This window comes from Lonchura striata, chromosome 2 (genome assembly GCF_046129695.1).
Source record: "Lonchura striata isolate bLonStr1 chromosome 2, bLonStr1.mat, whole genome shotgun sequence".
Taxonomy (NCBI): Eukaryota; Metazoa; Chordata; class Aves; order Passeriformes; family Estrildidae; genus Lonchura; species Lonchura striata.
Window position 1 is genome coordinate 16,001,646 of NC_134604.1, and position 23,274 is coordinate 16,024,919.

Below are 23,274 nucleotides of genomic sequence, written 5' to 3' on the forward strand. Positions count from 1 at the left end.
ACTTAAAATTGTTGTTGCCCTATTGTAACTTCATGAGAGAGCGTTGGTTATTGGAGTATTAATTTGACTTAATCTCAACTGGAGACTTTTTATTAACTATTTTTTCCATATTAAATCCTCTATGGGGGAATTCTGCACATAATAGAAAATGAGCACCAACTACTCATGTTATTTGGACAGCTACATTGAAGGATCTTTTCTGAAAGGTAGAATGGTGGCTAGACCAAAATAAAGTGATCTCAGAAGCAGTTGGTGTCATAGATGACTTTAACTTTGGAGGATTACACAGAGCAACCATTGGGAGATGGTAAAAATTAAGTCAGGAAAATATCCTGAGTTTCTCTTCTGCTTCAGGCTGGTTTGTCCTGGGCCTTAGCAAAATTAATGGCAGAATTGACTGGAGTTCCTATCAGTGCCTGGGATCCCAAAGAAATTCAGAACATTATCTGATGGTGCTTTCCTCTAATACAGACCAATTCATTCTCTATTGATCTTCAAGTGCATTCTGTTCCATTCTCAGTAATTTATTTTAGAGCCCCATTTTTCCTAAGGTGAATGAAGTTGGGATAAAAACAATTCATCTGAATGTTTCTGCAAGGAGATGCCTCAGTTTTACCTGAAATTAGACACAGAATTAAAAATGTGAAGTTAATCCAAAAGGATGCCTGTATAGGAGAGGGTAATTTGAACCCTTAGTGGGCCCAGCAGATCACATGTAGTGAGTGAAATGGGAGCGTGGAAGAGATTTTCAGAAATACTTTCATTAAGTAAAAATTAATCACTTGAAGTATAATGATAAAAATTATAATTACCTGTATTTTTTCTGCTACCTGATGTTCAAGTGGCAGACTGAATGCATTCTCCAAGAATAAAGGATGTGATCATAGAATTAAAGAAGTATTCCTGAAGAAATAAAATGGGCAATGTGTGTGTATACTTAACATTTGTTCCAGTACACACCTGTGAATTTTTCACTTTGTCTTTCACTGCTGTCAATAATCTGTTGGCTTTGTAGCCATCAAGCACCTGTGAGCTTGCAGGACTGAGTATTAAAGTGCATTTGATTTATGTGATAGGATATATAATATGTTTTATTCTTTATATATCTATTTATTGTATAATATTTCCCATGTTCCAGTTTTTTAAAAAACACTTAATGCTGGAAATTTGAAAAATAAGAAGACCAATACGGGAAAGACTACCAGTTGCAGCCAGATCTAAAAATATTTTTAGTATTGAGCACAGCAGAAATATCCAGATCTGTCATATCCGTTTACAAAAAATACAGAGTAATGTTCCTTTCCTTTGTAAAGATGTTTTTGAGTCTTCCTAATTTTCAGTTTTTCAGAGAACCAGAGGACTTGTGTTTATTTGGGAATAGTTCCTGTTGCTGAATTTCAAGAGCTGTGCTTTGGTGTCTTTAAGTGTGCTGAATGTTTTAAATATTTGGCCAGTGTTTCTGGGTGACAATAGAATCGGAACACTTGAATGTTGGTGCTTCCTCCGGTTACAGTAAGAGGCATCCACAAAGCATTTCACTGAACTGATATGATGACTTTCTTTGCATAGTCAATAAAATGAAATACTGTAATAAATAAATGTAATGATAGCATGGTCTTCAAATCTGTGGGGATTTTTTTCTTTTTTGAGAGGAGAGCAGACAAAGCTGTTTGAGTTTTCCTTAAATAGGTGTCTGGTTTTGATTCTGTTTTACAGTTGCATCTACAGCTTGAGGTTTTTAAGTCATCTGTCTAAGCAAGATAGGCAACCCAAAGTTTATTTATATACAGTATTTGTTTTTTTTTCAAAGCAAACATAAACAAGAAATCTGATGGCAATTTTAAATCAAACCCCTTAAAAGATAACCCAAATGTTTTACAATACTGATAACTGTAGAGCAAGCAGTCTTTTAACAAAGTACTCATGTGCCTGCTGTGCTTTTGCAATCCATTCTTTGTCTTGGCAAAATGGAGCTGAAATAGAAAAAAGACTTGAGTTAACCACCCATTTCTTTCATCATGCTGAAGTTTTTCTGCTGTGGAAATATGGTGGCAACTTTCTCTGAGTGGTGAAGAATGAAAATGATGATGCTCAAGTCCTCCCATGCAGGGATCCTGATGAAAAACTGCTGTTCAAATGTTGTCAAGAAATTGCTGCCGTATGTTGTGGATATCAAATGTCTTTGCTGGCTGTAAATTAGCAAACATCCAGTGTTCTATTACATTAATTGCAGAATATTTCTTCTTAAGGATAGCATTTGTTAATGTATTTATAGTCCATTTGTTTTAATAAACACCAATTTTACTTCAGTGTTTGTCTGGAAAGCCAGACTTGAATGGGTTATAAATCTGCTGGGTTCTTCTCTGCACATTGTGGCTGCCAAGCTCATGTTAGTGTTTAAGAGAAGAAAGAGATATTGTATTTTTATGGGTTTTTGTTTTGTTTCCTTTTGGGGTTTTTTTTGTGTTCTTTTTACCTACACCAAAAGTTCAGATATATTTCTTTAAGAGAATGGACATATGTAAATATATATGTACACATACATATATGTATGTACATATATATGGTAAATGCGGAGTAAGGAATGTTTATACTTATTAATTTTATTCCAGTTCTGTTAAATAATATCTGTCTTCTAGCAGTGTTTTCTAGTAGAATCTTTTAGGAACCCATAAATCTGAGATAACTAATTTACTGCCTGGATTTCCTGTATGTCCTGTTGTCACTGCTGTGGATTGTCCATGGTGACATTGTTGTCTCATTTAATAGAAAACAACATCTTTGTTGTTACTATTGTTTTATCATAAATTTTGCTCTCTCAGAACATCTTATGGACTTAATCTGTGTGAATATTTAGCTTCCTTTGTTGTTTCATTTGCCAATTTGTTAACAGGTTTTTTTCCCCCTGAGGTAAAATTATATTCTTACATTTGTAACTGTTCAATAGATTGACATCAAGTACCAGGAACTCTAACTCTAAAATGAAAATAACCTCTCCTGAGAGGCAAGAGATTGATATCTGTGTAGATATTACTGTTCATAAAACAGTTCTATCTTCAGCTTGGACAAATTACCTTCCTATTTTTTTTCTGTTGCTTTGTGCCAGTGAGCACCTGTTAGCATTACACAAAATACACATGACACTTTGTCTCCAACCTATTGCAAAATGATGATGACTGATGTTGCAAATATTCAGTTAATGCATTTATGAAAGGATTTGTGAAGTAATTTTTAAGGGAGTCACCAAGCTTAAAAAACATGGGACTTATTTAGACTTGGAATTTGTTCTGCAAATCTGGTTGCTAAGTAGGGCTGCTGTCAATTTATGCAATGGTATCTTGGCTTTATGATTAGATTATTAATTCACTGATCACAGATGTAAGGGGTTATATGTATATTTCCCAGTTCTGCTTCTTTATGCATTCCAGTAATTTGTTGTTGTTGATAATTCTGAGAATGAGTTGGCTTTTTGTATTTTACAATTTTATGTTCATTAATTGTCTCACTGCAAGGGATGCTGGGAATTGAAGATGGGTGTTCTTGTTGGAAATATCCAGCCTTTGCTTTACTGTTTTCCCATTAGAGTCAGCTGGCACACCTGCAAAGCAAAAGGGAGGTGAAATTGTAGTCAGACTTTGCTGCTAATGCTCACCCTGCTAGTTTGAATTTCAGGGTTCTGCTAACAAGCATGTTACAAACCTCAGAACTTCACTGAGGTTTTCCTTTGCAGTTGAACCATTTGTTTAAGGATATTCAGATTTTAGAAATAAATTTTTGCTTTGGGGGTTACAAAAACAGTCAGGACTGAAATGCTGTTAATTGAATATAGGTGTGTGCAAGTTAGCACTTGGTCAAAATACCTTTCAGGGTGTCACATGTGTTACCTTAGGTCCAGTGCACAGGGGTTGCTGCAGTTTTGAACTTCAAATTGGCATATTGCTTTCAGAAGAGTGTTGCTCTGTGTGCATTTGATATAAAATAGATGAAAGCATTTGTGTGGGACAGCAGAAAATAGCATCATGGGCTGCTTTGCCTCATTAAGTTCATATCTTGGCACCTGATAAATCAACTCACATGTTCATGTTCTTAAAGTACCACATAGTAGCTTAAAAAGCCACGCTCTTTAGAGTTTTCTGTATGTAATTAAATTTTTCTACTCTGTATCTTGATTAAGAGTCTCCATTGATCTAATTGGAATGCAGAGTTACAGCTGCAGAAAACTTGAGCTGGGAGAGTGCCTCCATCTGCCTTTCTTACCTAGAAGAATTAGTATGTTGTTACTCAAAGGGGATAAATATCATAATTAAGAATTTTCAGTGAATTGACTTCTCAACTCTTCACTTGTATTGGAAGCTTCCTCACAGGACTCTGTCTGTGAAACACTTATTTTTGCTGACTATTTATTTGAATTCTTTCTATTTATCAGGGTGTTAATTTGTGTGTGTTTGAGGTTTTTGTTTAGGGTTGGTGGGTTGGCTTTTTCCCCTTCTGTTTTAGAAGGGAGAAACAAGTGTGGAGGTAACAGGAAATATTCTGGGATATGTTCAGGTTTTGGTTGTGAGCCAGGGCTGGGCACAGTGTATTTACAGGGATCTCTGTCCTGGATCCAAGGGATGCTCTGCAGTGTCCTGGTCCTGCCCACTCACCTCTACCCCTGCACAGAAGGGAAAAAAGGAGAAGAGTGATATCATATCAAAGAAGGAAGCTCTAAAATGTTCCTTAGTTCTGAAATCAATCTGCTCTGTTATTTTACAGTGGAATGCCAAAATATTAAAAGAAATGCTGGTGGATGTTAAGAGATACAACATTTTATTCTGTAAGCTTTACAGAAGGAAAAACATTGCATCCTGCTTTTGGCACAATGGAAAATTAAGTAATACAAGGGGAAAGTGTATTGAAAGCACTTGTTACTTTGCTTATAGGTATTTTTAGGCAGTTTCCTTCTCAAATATAACTAAGCTCCCACCATTTCATATTAGCTTAATAAGTAATTGTAATGGAGAATAAGGAGGCTGGTGAGTAATGATTAAAATGTGGTTAGTGCTGTCTCCATTGCCCAGATGAATAGCAATATTCATTTAAAACCTCAAATTCCTGCAGGAGATGATTTTCCTGTGTTATATTTCCTTATCTTGAGTCACTTCATTATTAGCATCTCAGACTTGTTAATAATTTGAATTCATGTGTATAAGAACAAGGAGCTTAATAAAGAGAACACTTATTTCCATATGCAAATCACCCCCAGGCAGATGGGGAGGTTTCCCTGGCAGAAGAAATGATGCATTTCCAGTTAAGGATGTAAAAAACATCAGGCTTAGGCAGTGGGGTCTCTTGTATTTGCCAATTTATTGAGATTTTCCATGAAAAGCAAGTGTCTGGGGAAAAATATACCCTTAAGGTGTGGTAGGGGCATTATTTGTAGGAGTGATTTTGCAGAGGATATGCCTTCTTTCACTTAATTTCTGCAAGCAGATTACTGACTTTTGAGCTGGTGTCACTGGGTTGGAACCCCCTCTCAGTTGCATGTTTATGAGCAAATGCATAGAAGCCCTTTAGATTTTATTTTCTTGTTGAAATATCAGCAAACTAAACATGGATCCTTTTCATTTGAATGAATCTGCATTGTCTGATAAGGGGGAAATGGGTCTATTTAACTGTGACAGTTCTGCTGTGCTTAATTACACTATATGGATCCAAAACTGAGCAGTTTTATTCCAAAGATGGGTTAGAAGCATTTGCTGCCACCTTAAAGAGTTTGAGGATCTAGCAGCTGCCTGGTGCTGTGTACCCTTCTTGTTTCCACACTGTCATGGGGAATGCAGCAATCCATCACTTTTATTTAGACGGAACCATAATTATTCCAACAGTTTTATAACCATCCTTTATATTGTTATAGCCAAGGCCATTTTGTCATGAGCTTTTCAATTCCAGAGCCAGTGCCCATCATTTATCTGCATAACTAAAACCAGTGGTAAGCACATTTCTACCACAGTGAGACTGATAATGGTTTCTGTTAAAGTCTTTTTAATGATTCAATTTGAAGCAGTGATTTCCAGAGGAAGGAAACTTTATTTCTTAGGGATCTTTTATTATAATTCTTTTTATATTAAAAGTGTATCAGAGAATTAAAAAAAAAAATCTGCTTTTTTAATTTTCCAAACTTGCAAAATAGCAGTATGTACAATAGCCATGTGTCACTCCCCAAAACAAAAACTTTTTTTTGTGGGATAAGATGATGTGAATAGAGTTCCTATGACCTCTTTCCTTTTCTAAGAAAATTCCAGGCTTTTGGGCACTGCATAAATTAATTGACATTACTGCTGTTTCCTACATGGATTTAATTGTGTTTGCAGTTCTACTCTGCCTCAAATTGGAGAAGAGTGGCTCAAATGGCTCTTTATATAGAGTTTTACCTCTCTGCTGCAAGTGATGATACAGGTGGCAGATGATTTCCTGTGCAAGCATCCCACCTCTGCATTTCCCCTTCTTATCTCTGTACTAAACTGTTGGCAGGCTCTCTTGATCCTAGCTTTTAGTTTTGTGCAGGCATATGAAGTCTTTAAAATAGGAAAAAATAAATGCAGAAACATTAATGAGGAGCTTGTATTCATGTGATGAGAAATATTAGTTACATAATGTATAATTTGCTGTAATTCAGGAAATGGAATGGAGGCAGTGCCCAAACTTGCCTGCAAACAGTGCATGACTGGAGATAGGTGGGCTGCAGTAAACTAAGTTCCAAATATTCTTTTTTAATCCATTGCTATGGACATTGTGGAGCACTGGGATTCTCCTTTTGAGAGCTGATCTTGATTTTAGAGAACGTATGCTCAGACAATGGAATAGAAATTTAAGTGTTTTAGGGTTTTATACATGTACAGCAACCACCTTAAGATGACTTTTTTATAAAAAGGACAAAGCCTATTTGATAATCCTGTATATTTAATGTATATTAATATATATTAATGATTTTGGTAGAACTTTGCACTAAATTTCTTATATGGGTAAACAATCTCACGAAACCCTTTCTGCTTGTTTTATAAACCTGTGCATAAGTTGCAGCATTGCATAAGTTTCCAGCATTGGAAAGCAAATGGCAGGATCAGATTTCTGTGGTGGTACAGATGAACCACATTGAAGCCTTGGATTGTATGAAGGGAACTTCTGAACTGTGATGGTTTAAAGAGTTCCAGATTTTTTTTTAATGGGAATCCAGGCTCAGTGAACCAAGGCAAGTAATTTAATTATAGACCATGTCAAAATCTTCCCCTTCCTAGGGGCCTGGATTTTTAATAGATTCCTGTATTCAGGTTGCCATGCTTTGAGGTGACCAAAAGAAATTTGTTACTAAAGGTATCGTGGCATGTCTTAAATCTACTTTAAGATTTGCAGGTATCTCCCAAGTAAAACTAAGAGGATCATTGCCTTCCCTTTGTGAGGGTCATAATGCTCGTAAAATGGAGTGTGAAAAACTTACTGGATTTTTGAGAAACTACTCAGCAGACTGGATAATGGAATCCCAGTGAACCCTTTTAGTCTGAAATGGTACAGCTGATCACCTATGAAGTTAAAATCATCTCTTTTTCAGCAGCTGCACTTTCTTGCCCTTTGGGATGCAAAGCCTTTTAGGTCAGGGCCTCAGCTGACCAGAGGGCTGAGACAGTCACTGATCCTCATGACTTGTCACTACTGCAGTCACCTGTTGTGCCTGACTGTTGTTCATCACACTTTGGTATTTATGGCATGCACAGGAAATTCTTAAAAAATGTTTCAAGTCTTGATTTCTCTTTTAAATAATCCCTAAAATGCTTCCTGGGCTGATTAGCATTCTGTATGTGGTGATGGGTAATGCAAATTTACTGGTAAATAATCTTGTTTACATTTGAGATTAAATGTTTTTTTTCTGTAGTCAGAATGTGGGGAAAAGGGAATTTCAGCAGAAAATGAATTTCTGTGTTCTACCTTTTGTGAGTGAGTTGTGCCATTGGGAAAAAAGTAAAGTCAAGAGAAAGACTACCAAAGGAGAGCATTGTCCTACTTTTTGTGCTTTGTGACTTAAAATTTATAAATTATTTAACTCCTTTCATTGCTCTAAACATTATATAAAGGGAAGTTTTACATGCAAACTCTCCAGAAGCTGGGATGTTTGAAAAATGAACGAAGATGCAGCGTTCTGCAGCCACTCATCCTCTGGCATTTTCTTTCAAGTTCAGAATCCAAAATTGCTGCTTTTCCCTTGAGCAGCTTCTGGTGACAAAAGCTTCTCTGACCGCTCCTTGCATCTTCCTGTGCTACTTTCAGGATTGCAGGAATGTCCCAGGTAAAACTGGGGCATAAAAAATGCCAGGTTCATTGCTTTCCATCTGGCACACTGACACCGTGTGCTCTGCTTTCTGCTGGTCAGAGCCACTCGATGCCCTTCATTTCCTTGGGCTTTTGTGGCTCTGAATTTGGCACCTACTCTCTGAGCCCCCGACTTCTTCTGGGGTCTTTCATGCTTCCCCATGACTCTCCAGTGCTTTTTCACAGCCACTTAAATTAAATATTGTAGCACTGCCTCTTGCCTGCTTTCCCAGTGACATTCCCTTTTGGATAGCAGGCTATTTTACAGCAGAACCCTTGCACTGTGCACATGAACCATGAAGATTTTATTTTTTAATAACACAGTGTACAGCTTTTGAAGATGCTACTGGTAAATCACCCAAAACCCAATAGGGAGTGAATTTTTTTCTGCCTTTGCTTGAATCTATCAGATGAGGTTAACTGTCTTTTTTGGATTTTTTCCAATTTGAAACAGACTTTTCTGTTTCTGCATAAACATGACACTATTTTTGACTTTATTGCTCTCTTTGTGGATTAAATGCTTTGGTTTCTGCTGTTTCATGGGGTCTGGGTTTCTTTCCTGTGTTTGATGCTGCAGAATCTTTTGCCCTGGGTTTGTCAGTTCTTAGCTGTGCATCAAGAGGACATGTGCACGTGTGCAGTTCATTGAAAAAGCTTACAAGCAAATTTCATAGGAAATGACCATTCATATTTCATAAAACAAATTACTGCTCTCCCACATTTCAGTAGACTCTTTCTTACTGTTCTGGGATAATTAATAAATACAAAATGACAGGGCATGAATTGTGTTGAATTAATTTAGGTTGTTAGCTGTGAATCTGACATCTGATTGTAGCCAGCAGAGCCATCTATGCTATAATAAGAGTCTTGTAAAAGCCTAGTTTAAGAATATAAAATATGCACATATTTGCCTCAGTTTATACTTTTTTCCTTTTTTTTTTTTAATATATATCTATGCAAACATAACCCCTCCACTCCTGCCCTGGAAGTTACTGGGTAGTCACTGATGAGACTCCCATGGGCCATTTTGCTCTGCAAGTTCTGTGGGAGTCTTCTTGAGGTCTCATCTAGTCGGTGCAATTTTCAGCTCAGTGTAATGAATGGAGCAATTTACAGCCACAGCTCAAAATTATTACCAGACAGTCATGCCTCTAGATTTCTCCTGCCTTTTTTATAACAAGAAATATTTCGGTGGCCTGCTATTGTTGACAGCTTTGTTGGGAGCTTTCTAACAGTAATAAAAAAGCCCCTCCAGTACAACAGCTAATTCAAGATTTATGGAGCGTGTGGAATTTTACTCCAAGACTGAACGTGCACATAATCAGGAAGTAGAGTCTGAATACAGGGAAATGGAGGAGGGCATTGCCCCTCATTCTGCTCAATGGACCATAAACCACCTGCTGTTTTGAGTGCCATGCCACCAGAGAAGCTGGAGCTTTTCCAGCCTAGTAAGTCATTTTCAGCCATGTGTTTAAACACTGAAAAGGCATGAAGGATGAAGAATATCTATCTTCCCTAACTTTTTTTTTTTTGGTCAGTATCATCCTCCTCTCCTTGTTGCACCTTGTGTGTTTTTTTCTTTTGTCTCTAGATAATTTACTTTTTAATGTGTTTTCTGTATTGCCTTACTTTGGACCTTTAAATCCTATATTGATACTCGAATTGGTTTGTGAATAACTAGGCTTTTTAAAAGCATTTGAATGAAATTAAGATTGCAAGTCCCCTTTTTAAGATTCTGGCTCTCTTGTGGGTTTTCAAAGCTTCCCCTTAAAATCTTTATCAAGACTGATGCTTAACAATTGTCTTTGTGCACAGCAAAACTACTGAGATGTGACTTCATAAGCATTAGCCTCTTAAACTCTTGACCCTTCCTTCTTTGCTTGGACAAATTCCTGCACCTGCTAAATATACACTGGATGAACTAGCACACAGAAACCTGGGACCAGACGCCTTCCACGTCCTGAAGTGGGCAAAGGGATGAGCTAGAATTGCCTGAAGCAAGCACCTGGAGAAAATTTCTCAAAAGAAATTTGAGAAGTTTCTCAAAAGGATGAAACGTAGTGAGAATCACTTAGCAATGTGAAAAGTAGTTCATTGTTTTAGCACTTTTATCACAATGAGGACTTGCACTTTTGGTTCCATCCTGCTCTCTCCCAGAGCTCTATTTTTCTCGCATGGAGGGGTTAGGTCTATTTCATTGATGTCAACTTTCCTGCAAAATTTGGGGGAAAATGTTTAATCCTGCAGATAGCAGTGATTATTCATGCTGAGTTTATTTGTTTTAGCATCTGTTATGTGTAATTTTGCAATTTTGAGGCTGGAATCAATGACCTCAAGTGACTCTGCCCTGTATTCCCTTGCTATGTTCCAAAAACTCCAAAACAGTGAGGATGCAGGCAGGTTTTTCCAGGTGTGAAATCCTCACAAACTCTTTCACAACCTTGCAGGCGTCTCAGTCACTCAGCATTTGAACTGTGGGCTTCCTGAGTACTGAAACTTTGGGGTTTGTTTTAAGCCCAGGCAACCTAAGCAGTGACAAAGGCTCAACACTTACATCTTTCCCACCCCTCAGAGGTCCCCAGGGAAGGGTGGACATAACAATGAGAGCAGTTCTTGTCTGTCTGAAGGAGCAGAATGGGTGCATTTTGCTTTTTCTTGCAGTGTGGTGTTCCAGGTTTCTTCCCAGGTGAGGAATGCTCAAGATGCTCTTCTTTCCTCTAATCCAGACATTGAAATCCACCTCTGGCCCTCGGTAGAGACTAATTAATCACCCTGTGTAATAAGTTGGAAATGCTCACTGTGTCTCTTGTTAGAGACACCATGCATTTTTAAATAATCCACTACATCATGCAAGGAGCTGGAGTGGTCATAAGCCCGAATCCCAGAAAGCTTTGTCATTTTTTGATCTGAGGAGTGGAATGCAGCAATAGTTATAGTCGTTGCGGGCTGGGTTTGCTTTGGGATTTGAAAGGGATAAAACTGCCTGATCTAACCAGGGAGCTGCTGAACAAAAACAAACAAGGATAGAAGCAGCAGCACTGTCACTACCTCAGCTTGAAAATGCAACCAGTACCATTGCATTGAGTTATTTTTTAAAGGATGTGTTGTCCCTCTTAAGGGCAAGCTCCAATTCAGGTGTCTTAAATGGAGGGTGTTCTTCAAGGCTTGGTAATTTAAGGTGTAATATTTGTATATAGTAACTCTTTTAGGATTTGGCTTCAGGTTGGCTGAGGCAGCCACCTGCCAAGTGTAGGGACCTCTCTCATTTTAGGTGCCTGGCTTTATCTGTGAATTAGGTAGAACCCACCTGCACAGCACTTTCAACTTAAAATGTCAGACAGTGAAGTAGTGCTCTGCCTTTTAAATTTCTTTTTAGATCTGGGCCTCTGCATGAACAATTATTGCTGGGAGTAGCACATGCCTACAAACCAGGCTATAGGTGATGGCTCTTACCTCGGGCTGCTTGGGAGAAGACACAAATGAAGTGTCATCAGTCCCTAGCATGTAAAATTTAGTGTAATTTCATTGCCTTTGCATTCTGATTTGTTGCACTCTTTGCTGTATGGACTGGTAGGATACTAAGGACGAACAGACATAATTTATTAATTCATTAAGGGAATGTCTCACAGCTTGGTCATGATGGCAATGTTGAATTCTTTCACCTGTGTTAGTTCTGTGTCATCTCCAATTCAACCATGAGAATATGGACCCACAACCAACACCTTGGATGAATACACAACATTTTGTATGGATTTTCTGCTGCAGTGCCAAGTTGAGAAGCTGTAAATGTGCATGGAGTGATTTACAAGTATTTGGTCACCACTTCCAAGTATGTTTTTTTTAGCATTAAAGGGAATTTCTAAAATACCTTACAAGATATTTAATTTTGGAATGCAGCTAAATATAACGATTTATGTTTTAGACTGTGGGTTTCAATTAGTTTATCAATACTTAAACATCCCAAAACTTACTAAGATTTCTTTTAATTTCTGCTCTAGGAGGATATATGTATGTGAAGGAACTGAGAAAGATTTCTTTCTGTGTATAGATAGGGAAGCAACTTTATATTAAAATATAAGGGATATATTTGGGATTATATACCAATATAAGAGATATTGGTTATTAAATATGAAAGTAATAGATGGGACTTGAGGTAATTTTGTAACCTATGTACATGGCTATGCAGATAATTCATATTTTAATATTGATGGCAAACATTTTCACACTAAAATATGTATAGAAAAAAGGAAATTGACCATTAAAGATGTATGTAAAAAGAAAAATGTAAATGATATTTGGAAAGTGACATGCCAACTATGATCTACCTTGACAGCTTTTCTTTTTCAATTTACAAGTTGGAAAGAATGAAATAAGATTACAAGAAAAACTATTCTGTATGAGAATAATGTACAAAACATTATTCAGATCATAAAAGTTCTTTGTTGCAAATACATCCGAAATTAAATAATAAATGGAAATGTATTGAGCAGTCCTACTACAGATCATAAGATATTGAAATCTGACTTAAATTTAAAAATAGCCCTCCCTAGGCTGGCAGAAATGGCTGTGGCACTTCCAAGAGCAGTGTTTTGTATTTCCTTGGGGCATTCCTCTCTGGTTGGCACAGGGGCCACTAAAGGAACTATGTAGAGAAAAATATTTCTCAATGCTGACATATGTTTATCTTAACATTTAAGATGTTAATTTTCCATAAATTCGACCTTGGATGTGCAAAATATTTCAGTGGATGTGCAAGAAATTTCCAATGTCCCCTGGAAGTGTGCCTGTGCCTTTCATGGAAGCCTTTGCATAAGGATGTTTTGCTTTTTGGGAGCCACTGGTAAATGCACAACTTTTCAGACACACCACTGGAAGTGAGGGTTTAAGGCAAATTTTAAAAATTGAAGTTTGCATCACAGCTCCTGTGATTGCATGTCTTACTGCCATGTAGCAGTAAGACAATCTTCTACCAGCTCTCATTTCTCATATCTATGTCATCAAACAAAGAAATTTTCATGGTAGATTTAGGACAATAATTTTTTAAAAGTCCTAAAAGTGTGTGTGTTTCAGACAATCCGATGTGCACCTCTATTTTTTCTTTATGTATAAATTGTCAGTATTTTGTATTTTTAACATGTTGCTACAGTAAGAAAAGTAGATCCTCATGGCTATGTTGCTATTAAATAATTTGGCGTTTTTTTGATACTTAAATATTTCCATCTGTTATTCATTAAAAATTTTTGCCTAGCACTGAAGGCAGTTCTGAAAAGCAGTGAGCTATGTTTTCTGGATGAAATTCTTCTGGATGCAGGTATTTAATCTTTGGTGAATGCCTGTTTTGATGGTACCTAAGCAGTAAAGGAGTGGATAAACAGTGCAGGAGAGCACAGGGAATGTGTCTGGTGTGTTTTGACTAACTTTGTGGTATCTTGTTGAAAAACTTCAAGGAAATTCTTCACTTAATACCTTTAACTAATTTTTACCTGTGGCAAGCACATTTCTCTCCCTCTCAGGATTTTTCATAGAGGTGCACAGAGAGAAATTAAAGCAAAAATAATTTCTATTTCTGCTCCTTGTTTTTCCCATGTGGAATGTGTTTGGAGAATTTTTTACCTGGAGTGAGTGCTTGGTTGGATTCTGGTGAGGATTGTTTGAGCCTGATGGCCAATCCAACCCACCTGGGGCTGGACTCTGGAGGGAGGGTCACGAGTTGTGTTGGAGATAGGGTCAGAAAAAGTAGTATGTAGTTTTAGTATCCTCCTTTTATATAGTATATTAGTGTATTTTAGCATAGTTATAATAAAGAAATAATTCAGACTTCTGAATTGAGTCAGACACCATCATTTCTTCCCATTGGGTTTGCCTACATTTACAATATAACCTGTTCTATGGCCTTGCCTCTTCCCTTTTCCTCTCTGGGGACTTGGACATAGGAAAGAGGTGGAGCAGAAAAGTGGTATCTGAACAGTGAGTGATTAGATTTGTGGTCCCTGCTTGAAGAAGGTCTAACAATGGCCAGAGAACAGAGACAGCACTGGAAATTGTGCTAAAAAACTCCAAAAATCTTGGTATTATTCACCAGGGTTGTGTTCAGCTTGATGTCAGAGTTACCCAAGAGCTGCCTGAACTTTCTGTTTAAGGCTCTGATTCACAAATTCCCTTTCCATGCACACTTAAATTCAGTTCAGTCTAGTAAAGCATCAGTGTATCAGGGTTTGGGCTCCCAGGTCTTATGCTCACACTTATTTGCTGGTCTAAATTAGGATAAGATGATGCAGGATCAGTGAACTGAAGAGGCAGATGAAATTTGAAAGCATTTACTTGCGGGCTACAGGGAGAAAGTAATGAGGTGTTCTGCCTGAATCTGTAATAATTTAAAAGTGTCAAATTGTTGCAAAGAAATTTCCTATCAAACCAGGAGTGAGGTGAATTTTACAAGATCTCTGATCAGTACAAGTTTCCCTTACTTAAGCTGCTGATGTGTTTTTCCTCAACCCCAGATTAAATACTTTGTCACTAAAGCAGAATTATTTGTTATCAAATGATGTGTCTGTGAAACATTAATTTTTTGTCATACGGAAAGTGCTTTGAGCACACATGTAATTGATGTGGTTGAAAGAAGGTGAAGAGATTGTCAATTGTTTAGGACAGATGGCGAAATGCATGGAGAGGAATTAACCTAAAGGTGGTGGGAGATGTGTAGAGCCCATTTTTAGCACAAAAGTGGCAGCTGTTATGAAGAGTGGGCAAGGTAAGAGTAATAGAAAAATTCTGTTTATAACCTAAATCCATTATGGCTTTCTCTTGCAAAATACCTAAATACTGAGTTGGGATTCTGGTGAGATTCTGCTTTTAGAAGTCTTTTTCAGCCTCATTGTTTTTGAAACAATATTTTAACAAGTTTCAAATGTAAGTAGTGAAACTGGTCTTTCGCTCTGGAAGTTGTTTTACAATATGCAATCTAAAACAGAACAAAAGAATTAGATTATAACAATTATAGAGGTATCACATTCTTTATGTTGCAGTGAAAAGAAATCATTATGGCTTGGTTTTTGTACTTTCAGAATAGGAACAAAATTATTTCAGAATACTGAATTTTGGTAGAAAACAATGAGGCTCATTTATTTTTAACTAATTTTGTCTGTTTTGGTGGTGTCTTTCATTGTTTTGATTTTGTCAGTGCATTTTTATTTCCTTTTTTTTTTTTTTTCCTTTCTAACTTATTTCCAATTCAGAGTTTCTAGGCAGAGAATTTAAATCGATATAAATAGGCAAAGTCCTTTGCAAACAGTGAAGTAATTTCTTAATTTAAATTTCCAAGGAACTGGCTATGTTCACTTTTAGTTAAGTAATCACAGTTTTTCTCATCATAAGCAGTAGTGTTCTGCTTTTAAAATTAAATAATTACTTTTGAGAGCTTGAAAAGAACGCCACAGCAGCTGTTGAGCCAGCGGAGTCACACAGAGTTTGTAGTTTTCATCTCTCCCTAATAGAAGTTACAGAGCAGGAGGAGGATATGGTGCTGTTGGCAGGAATTTCTGAAGAGCTGCATTCTTTTGTTTTCATGCACCCCCCAGCGTGAGACAGACAGACAGCAGCGTTGGCAGCTGAATATTTCAGGAGGAAAATGTTTGTGTGCATATCTGGGGGTGTGTGTGTGATATCTGAGCCTGGCAGCGTGTGCAGTGTGGCACTGGAGATCCGAGGAAAAGCACCTTCAGAGAGGGCTGACATAAAGAGTATGCAAGTGGATTTTTAATTAGATGAAATTCACTTTGTGAGTTTTGCCAATTGCTCTGTGGCTCGATTTTCTTACACCATGTCTGCATTTATGGTACTGGTGGGTACCATAAAGGTACCAGTACCATAAATCAGTAAAGTCACATAGTATTTCTCAGTATAAGAGGTGCCTTTATCCTTTTTCTGCCTTTTCTCTTTCCTGTGCTTTAACCAATAAACTGAAACTTTAAGTTAGGATATGAAATTCAGGTTCACTTATGGCTCTATGTGAATTTTTTTAATTTTCAGCAGTAGTATGAGACAAAGTGAAGGAAAACATCAGCTCAGCTTTGTCAGGATGTTGAAGGAGTAACTTGCTAAATTTTTAACAAGATCTGTAACATTTTTGTACAGTACAGGTGGGTCTAAGCATGCTGGTCTCCTTTGTGCAAGGGATGTGGGGAAAATATACCTGGAACCATTTTGTCTTCAAAATGTTTTTGCTCGTAGTAACCTTTCAATATATTTCAGCAAATAACAGCTGAGACTTTAGCATTTTTGAGCCTGGTCTGTAGCAACAGGTACTTGGAATCAGCACATACATATTTATTTAATTCCAAAAGGTATTTGTGCAGGCACTCTTGAATCCAGTTTGGTGTTCACCTGACCTAATAATAATTGTTTGGGTCTCTGCTTCATTTCTAGTTATTTCCCACATGTGTTTTTTGTCCACTGCTGTGCATTGAGATGATATTTTGTGGATATAATAGTGCATCATAAATATACAAGTTCTACCACCTGCATGGTGCAGTACAGCCCATTACTTTCTATGTGAAATTAGGATTATTACTTTTTCTGAAATGCATTTACTTGTTTGGTTTTTTTTTAAATTATTTTGGATTTCATTCTCCTTTAGCTGCCCAGTTTATTCAGCACTATCACACCTCTGATGTCTATCATGCAGACAAATTCAGCTTTAAGTGTTTTGTACTTTGGAAGTCCATATCCAATCCATGAGTGCATGTTTAGGAAAGATATAAAGGTTTAAACTTGATTAATTCAGGCTCCAAAGGCTCTGAAATTTGGGGAACAAGAAAAAGAAACTCTGTTCTGATTTAATTTTTGCTGAATTGAAGAAAAGAAAGTTGAAACAACTTGGTATAATTAACTTTTCAGATGTGAGGCTTGTGTTTGTATTTTTTACTTTTTGCAAATAATGAATTTGCTTTTTAATCAAAGAAAAATTGGTAGAGTAAGGTAAAATTAAAAATAGCCAAAATAATAACAGTTTTGCTTAATGTTGGAGCAAGAGTTATATTGATGCTCTTGAAATAACAAGAATGTTTCATTCTTCAAGAATTAGTGAGAGCTTGATCATCAAAAACTGCAGGTTGGAGCTCCTATCTCCTTCATGCATTTTTAGCTTACTTTTCAATTTTAAAAATTCACAGAACAGGTTTTAAAGACACCATCAACTTAACAATAGCACTGTCCGGAAAGCAATATTTCTTATCTGCAGGTTTCCTCTCTTTCAAGGTTTGTTCTAGTTTGAGCTGCATTAATCTTGAAGTTAGAGACCCAAGAAGCAGCAATCTCAGTTTTCAGCATATCTGCCAGAAACCCAAGTTGATATTTTGATTCTGTTTTGTTTTCTGGAACCTTTCAGGGAAATCTGGCAGAATTATCCATTTCTAGCTCTGTTTAGCAGCACAGAATTACAAAAGGGGGATCTGAACACCTGACAAAAAAAAGTGACATGAAAACAGATACTGAAGGTGAACTAAAAAAGGGGAATAATGGTGTATTGCTTATTATCAGTGAAGCATAAGATTGCTGAACATTTATTTTTATTCAGGATGCTTTGTCCCTTGAAATAGAACATTTTCTTGTGGTTTTAGATTTGTTCACTGACAAATCTGAAGGTTTCTTAGTGATTCAGCTTCTTTGATAAATTATTTATTTGAAAATAAATAGGCACAATAATGGCCAAAGAATTTTTCAGGTGAAGACAGAAAACCCCATCCTTCAAGGCTTTGTCACTGCCTCCTGAACGTGGAACCCCACTGTGGTTTCCCAGCCTCTCTTCCAGCACAGCTTTTCAGCAGCATCCATAATTAATGGCATTAAGTATTAATTTTGGCTTTTGTGCTCCAAGGACATGGCATGTTAGTCACCAATACATTATCCACAGATTTTTGTTCTCCTGCTCCAGCTCACACTTGCTGCTTGATGTTGGATGTTTGTGTTCCTGCACAGACACGGGGTGGAGCAGTGACAGGTGAGGGGGTCCTAAAAACTTCAGTGCTTCTCACAAAGGCAGCTGCTGTGAATAAGAGATAAACTCCTGGCGTGGAACTGGTCACAGTTAAGCAGCAGAGCACAGCAGGGGGCACACAATGCTGTGTTCTACAGCTCTTGCCTTGCCTTTGCTCCTTAGGATGACAGCAATGCCCTTTTCTCTATTAATGCACACATTACAGGTCAAAGATGTGTTTTGATCACTCTAAGCCAGAAAACACATTATTTTTATTATTATTTCATTCCCTCTGTAGCTAAAATATTTTATGTTTTTAAAATCCTTTTCTTCAAAATCATTTTGTGATGATCACTTTTGCTAAAGGAAAAGGAGTTGTCTGAATGCTAATTCAGTAAAGCAACATGTAGAGAATAAGCCCATCCAAACCTGGCAGATAATTTCCTGTATCCAGTCTCCATGCTGTTGACAGAACAAGGCTTTGAATCCAGAAAAAGAGGCAGCACCTCCCATTCCCAGCCAGAATTCCTGTTTTGCAGAGTGGTATGGAAAGGTGCTGCTTTGGAGTGCTGATGTAAATTTGTAAAAACATTTCTGTCATGTCCTCATCAAGTATTTCTGTACTTGATCCATCATGGTGATATATTTGAGGTACCAAGGATAAGCTTCCCATTTTGGAAAAAGAATATTGAATTGACCAAATTAAGAACTAAATCCAAACCTAAACTTTCTCAAACTATATGTTGATGGTATTTTCAGCATGTCCAGAAAATGCATTAACAGCAATGTGAAGCAGAACTGTTTGGCCAAAATGATCTTTTTTAAAACAAAAGGCAATATCAGGTCATCCCACTACCTTATAGATTTGTTCTAAGTTGAGTAAACCAATGTGGCAAAAATAGAAGTTCTTAACCACCATTGTTCTTGCTTACTTTGCTTACTTTGTATCTTTTAGAGATACCTGATATTCACTCCAAATATAACAAAATTGTAGCTTGTGTCAAGTCCAAAGGCCAGAGGAGAATGTTTTACATTAGCCTCAGGTGGACATTTTTCTGTATTTTCCTTTTAAATCATAAATAAGCTGAGTACACACTTTTCCCCATTTTAAAAGTATTGTTATTGTTTAAGTTAGAGTGCTATGGATCAGAAGTTCAGTGTGTTGAAAGTTATATAAACATTGAACCACGAGCTGATCTCTTCCACAGAGAACTTACCAATTACTCTTTCAGTGGAAGTGTTGAATGATTCATGTTTTAGATTTGAGTTTAGTAGCCTGCTATATTCGGTGTTACATTTTAAACCTATTTCTCTGGGTGGGGAAATGCATTTTTACTGAGGGAAGTCAACACCTTGAGATCTTTAATTTCCATAGATAGCAGATAAATGTTGCTTGAAAATGCTAGAAAGAGTTCTAACTCTAAACTAAAGATCTGGATTTGTGTAACAGTGCTTGCAATTGGTTTCTTATGTACATGGGAAAGAGCAGCACTGACATAATAAAGGCATTTCAGTATTTTTTGTCTGGCAGCGTTTCCTTTCTGTGGGTAAGAAGTACTGGTGGATTTACATACTCATGCAATTAACTTCATATTTAATGTATCTTATCTTAGAGGCTAACATTCTGCAAAAGTAGCTTCTAAAATAATACTGTCACTGAAACGGTCAGCAGAAATGTCATTAATTATAGATCCCATTTTAGGCCTCATTTAATTTATTATTTGCTAGTTATTTATATTTGCCTTTGGCTAGAAGAGAGTGAATTAATTCTCTTATTCTGTGTTGTGTACTGGCCTCTTAATAGCACAGAAACCTTAAATACTAAAACATTTTTTAAGTGTGTGTGAAAAACTAATTTACTTTCTTTTCAGTTGTCCAGAATCAGTCTGTGGCTTTACCTTTCTTTTTTTTTTTTTTTTTTAATTATAATTAGCAGCTGTAGAAACACTTGACATGCAGCTTTTTAGCTGATAGCTGAAATCCCCAGTTTATGGATGTTAATGATTCCTTTTTATTTTACAATGAGACCAGCCACTTACCCATGCAACTTTGGTGTGTTTGAGGTGTTGCAGAATTATCAGAATAAGCAGCCCTCTGCAGCAAATACTTTTTTTTCTTTATACACCTTTTTTTAACATCTGTCATGTCATCACTGGCCTTTAAGTTGATGTTGTTTGAAATGAGTGGGACAGCTGGAAAAGTCAGAGGGATCTGGTTGAATCTCTGATTTCCATCCTGGGTTTTCCAGACGTAAAGAAGGGTTTACAACTGAAATAAATTAAAATCTTGGGTTGCCTGTGCTCATTTCCCACAGCTCTCAAGTGGAATGGTTTATTTACCTTGGGAAATGCTGGAAATATTTGGTCCTCTGTCCCAGAATATTTGCTATTTCTTTTGTATTACTCAGTACAAGCTTCAGCGTACTTCTTGTTCACTGCTTTATTGTTTCTTGTAAGATTTAATCTTTAAGCCTGGAAAAAGGTTTAAAGTGGAATTGTGATAGAAGCAGGCTGGGCAGAGCCTGTGAAAGGTGGTGTGTGAGCCTGTGGCAAGCTGGTGTCCTCAAACTTCTCTGTTTTCTCTTTAAATTACAGAGGGAATTATATTTGTTTGGGGACAACTGACGTCAAAACGGTTGCAAATTTGTCCCAGTGCCTGAAGGAGAGGCAGGAGTGAGGAATGTAAAGCTTCATCAGGCACAGGGTTTGTCAGGGAGTTCAGCTCCTCAGGTGCTGAGCTTCAGGTCGCTGTTCAGGTCATCTGGTCCCTTTTCAGTTCATCTTCCCATTCTTCCTCTTTCTCTCCCTCAGTCTCTGCTCCTCTTAAACCTCCTTTCTTTTGATGCCTGAAAATTTTGTCAGTGGTTGTGACATCTTTGGTCCCTCCACCACTGAGCCCCTCCCTGGTGCTTCCCCTGCATCGCTCTGCCCTTGCCCCATGTCCATTTGTTCTCCTGGAAGTTCTCAGTGGGATTTGTCTGCATCAGCACAGAAAACTCACACAATGGAGCCCAGTTTATAGCTGGGATATTCTGAATGTATAAAAGGACCCTTTTTCACGTACCCTGTGGATGTTTCATAAGAGATTAAATTTGCTGGAAACAGAGCCATCCTGCTTCGCCTCTTACAAATCCACTGGTACTGGTGGCAGTTAAGAATCAGGGAGAACAGGGCTTGTATAACATGGTTTATATCCCAAGGCCTTTTAGAACATTAAATATAAAGAAGGGGAAACTAGTTTTAGTATTATATATAAGGATATCCTAAAGATAAATGCAATTAGTAAAATAGTGGCTTAAATTAAGAGTTCATGCCTTGATTTTCCTTTTAATGGGTTTGGTTCATGTTCACTGAGTGATTAAATGAGGATTAATGAGCCCTGGAAAATATGTTAATTTACCCCACAGAATAGAATTACCTTATGATGAAACTATAATAAAAAGTGCTTATGGACTGTAAACAATATGTTCTAATCTGCATCATGAATCCTGTCTCAGAGATCTGTAACACGTGTTTTTGAGGGTATAACAGTTGATAAACATTCAAGACAACCAGAGTAATTTTTTAATGTAGAAAAATCCATGGTGTGAAACCACTGTGACACTCCTCACCAGTGATTTTGACTTTTTAATATGGCAAAGCCGCACAAAACTGAAGAAGCAGGAATTTCAGCCTTTTCTGAAACTTTGAATAGAAAAATACTCCATGAATACACGTATGCAAAGTTGCAAAGTGTGCCTGGCTGAACAAAAACAGTTTGAGCTCTAGAAATGTTTAAGTTTGCTTTGGAAAATTAAATAAATGCACAAAGGCTAAATGCAGATAATAAAAGCAATGCATGCTTATACTTTAATAGGGGGTCAAGATCAGAATTGAACTGCAGAAGTGTTCTTCAGCTGAAGCTTTTTAAGTCATCCATCTCTGGACCCTTTAGTGTGCGAGGGGAATAGTTTAACTTGTGTTTTATGTTAAATGTATATTTCTTTCCACAGAAAAAATACTGCCTCAATCCTTCACTGAAAGCAAACCCACAAACTCTTCTGTGTGAGGGAAACTAAAGTTGTGCCTCAGGGTTCTTTCAACGTGGCTTTCAGTTAAAAGGGGTTATACCTTTTTTTTTTTTTAGCATAGATTTTTGGCAGCTAGAAACACGATTTCTTCTTTTTCCCTGAGATTTTGTAAAATGTAGCTGTATAATTTTCCACTAAACAAAATCATGCGGTTGGTCTATCTTTTTCCTTGCAGCTCTTCATGTTGTTTATAACATTTCATTTCTGTGTTTTTTGTTCCATGGGATATTAGACCAGCTGGGATATCATCTTTAGCCAGTGTCCAGAAGATACAAATGATCAAGTATAAATGTTGATGCTTCCAGTGACTTGTCTGGCATTTTCTGGCACTGCACATCCCTATATTGTGTCACCATTATCTGCTTTATGCAGAGTAGCTAAGAAATAAACTGCTTTTTTGTGTTGCTGACCTAATGTGTGAAATGTGATAGGGATTCTTTGGCTGTTTCAAGGCTTACTTTGACTGTTCATCCATTTATCCGCAGATACAGATCATGGAATCACAGAATGGGAGAGGTTGGAAAGAACCACTGGAACCTTCCTGTCCGAGCCAGGTCCTGTCAGGGCCCGACTCAGGAGTGCATCCAGATGGCTCTTGAATATCTCAGAAACTGAAGCTTCACAACCCCTCTGAGAAACCTCTGGTTCCCTCTGGTTTCCAAGAACCATGGTGGGACTGTAATCCTGTTTTCCTGAGCTTAACCAGTGTTCCCAGGCCTTTCCTCTCCAGTGGAGTGCAGGGAGCCCTTAGGTGCCTCTGTCCCCTCTTGGCTATGGCTTTGTTGCAGAGCATCTCCCACCCTTGGCAATTTGTGCTTTTTGTCACCTTTTTTTTGTTGAGTATGGATAGTGGATGCTGGAGGAGTGAACATCTTGGCTAATTTGCTGA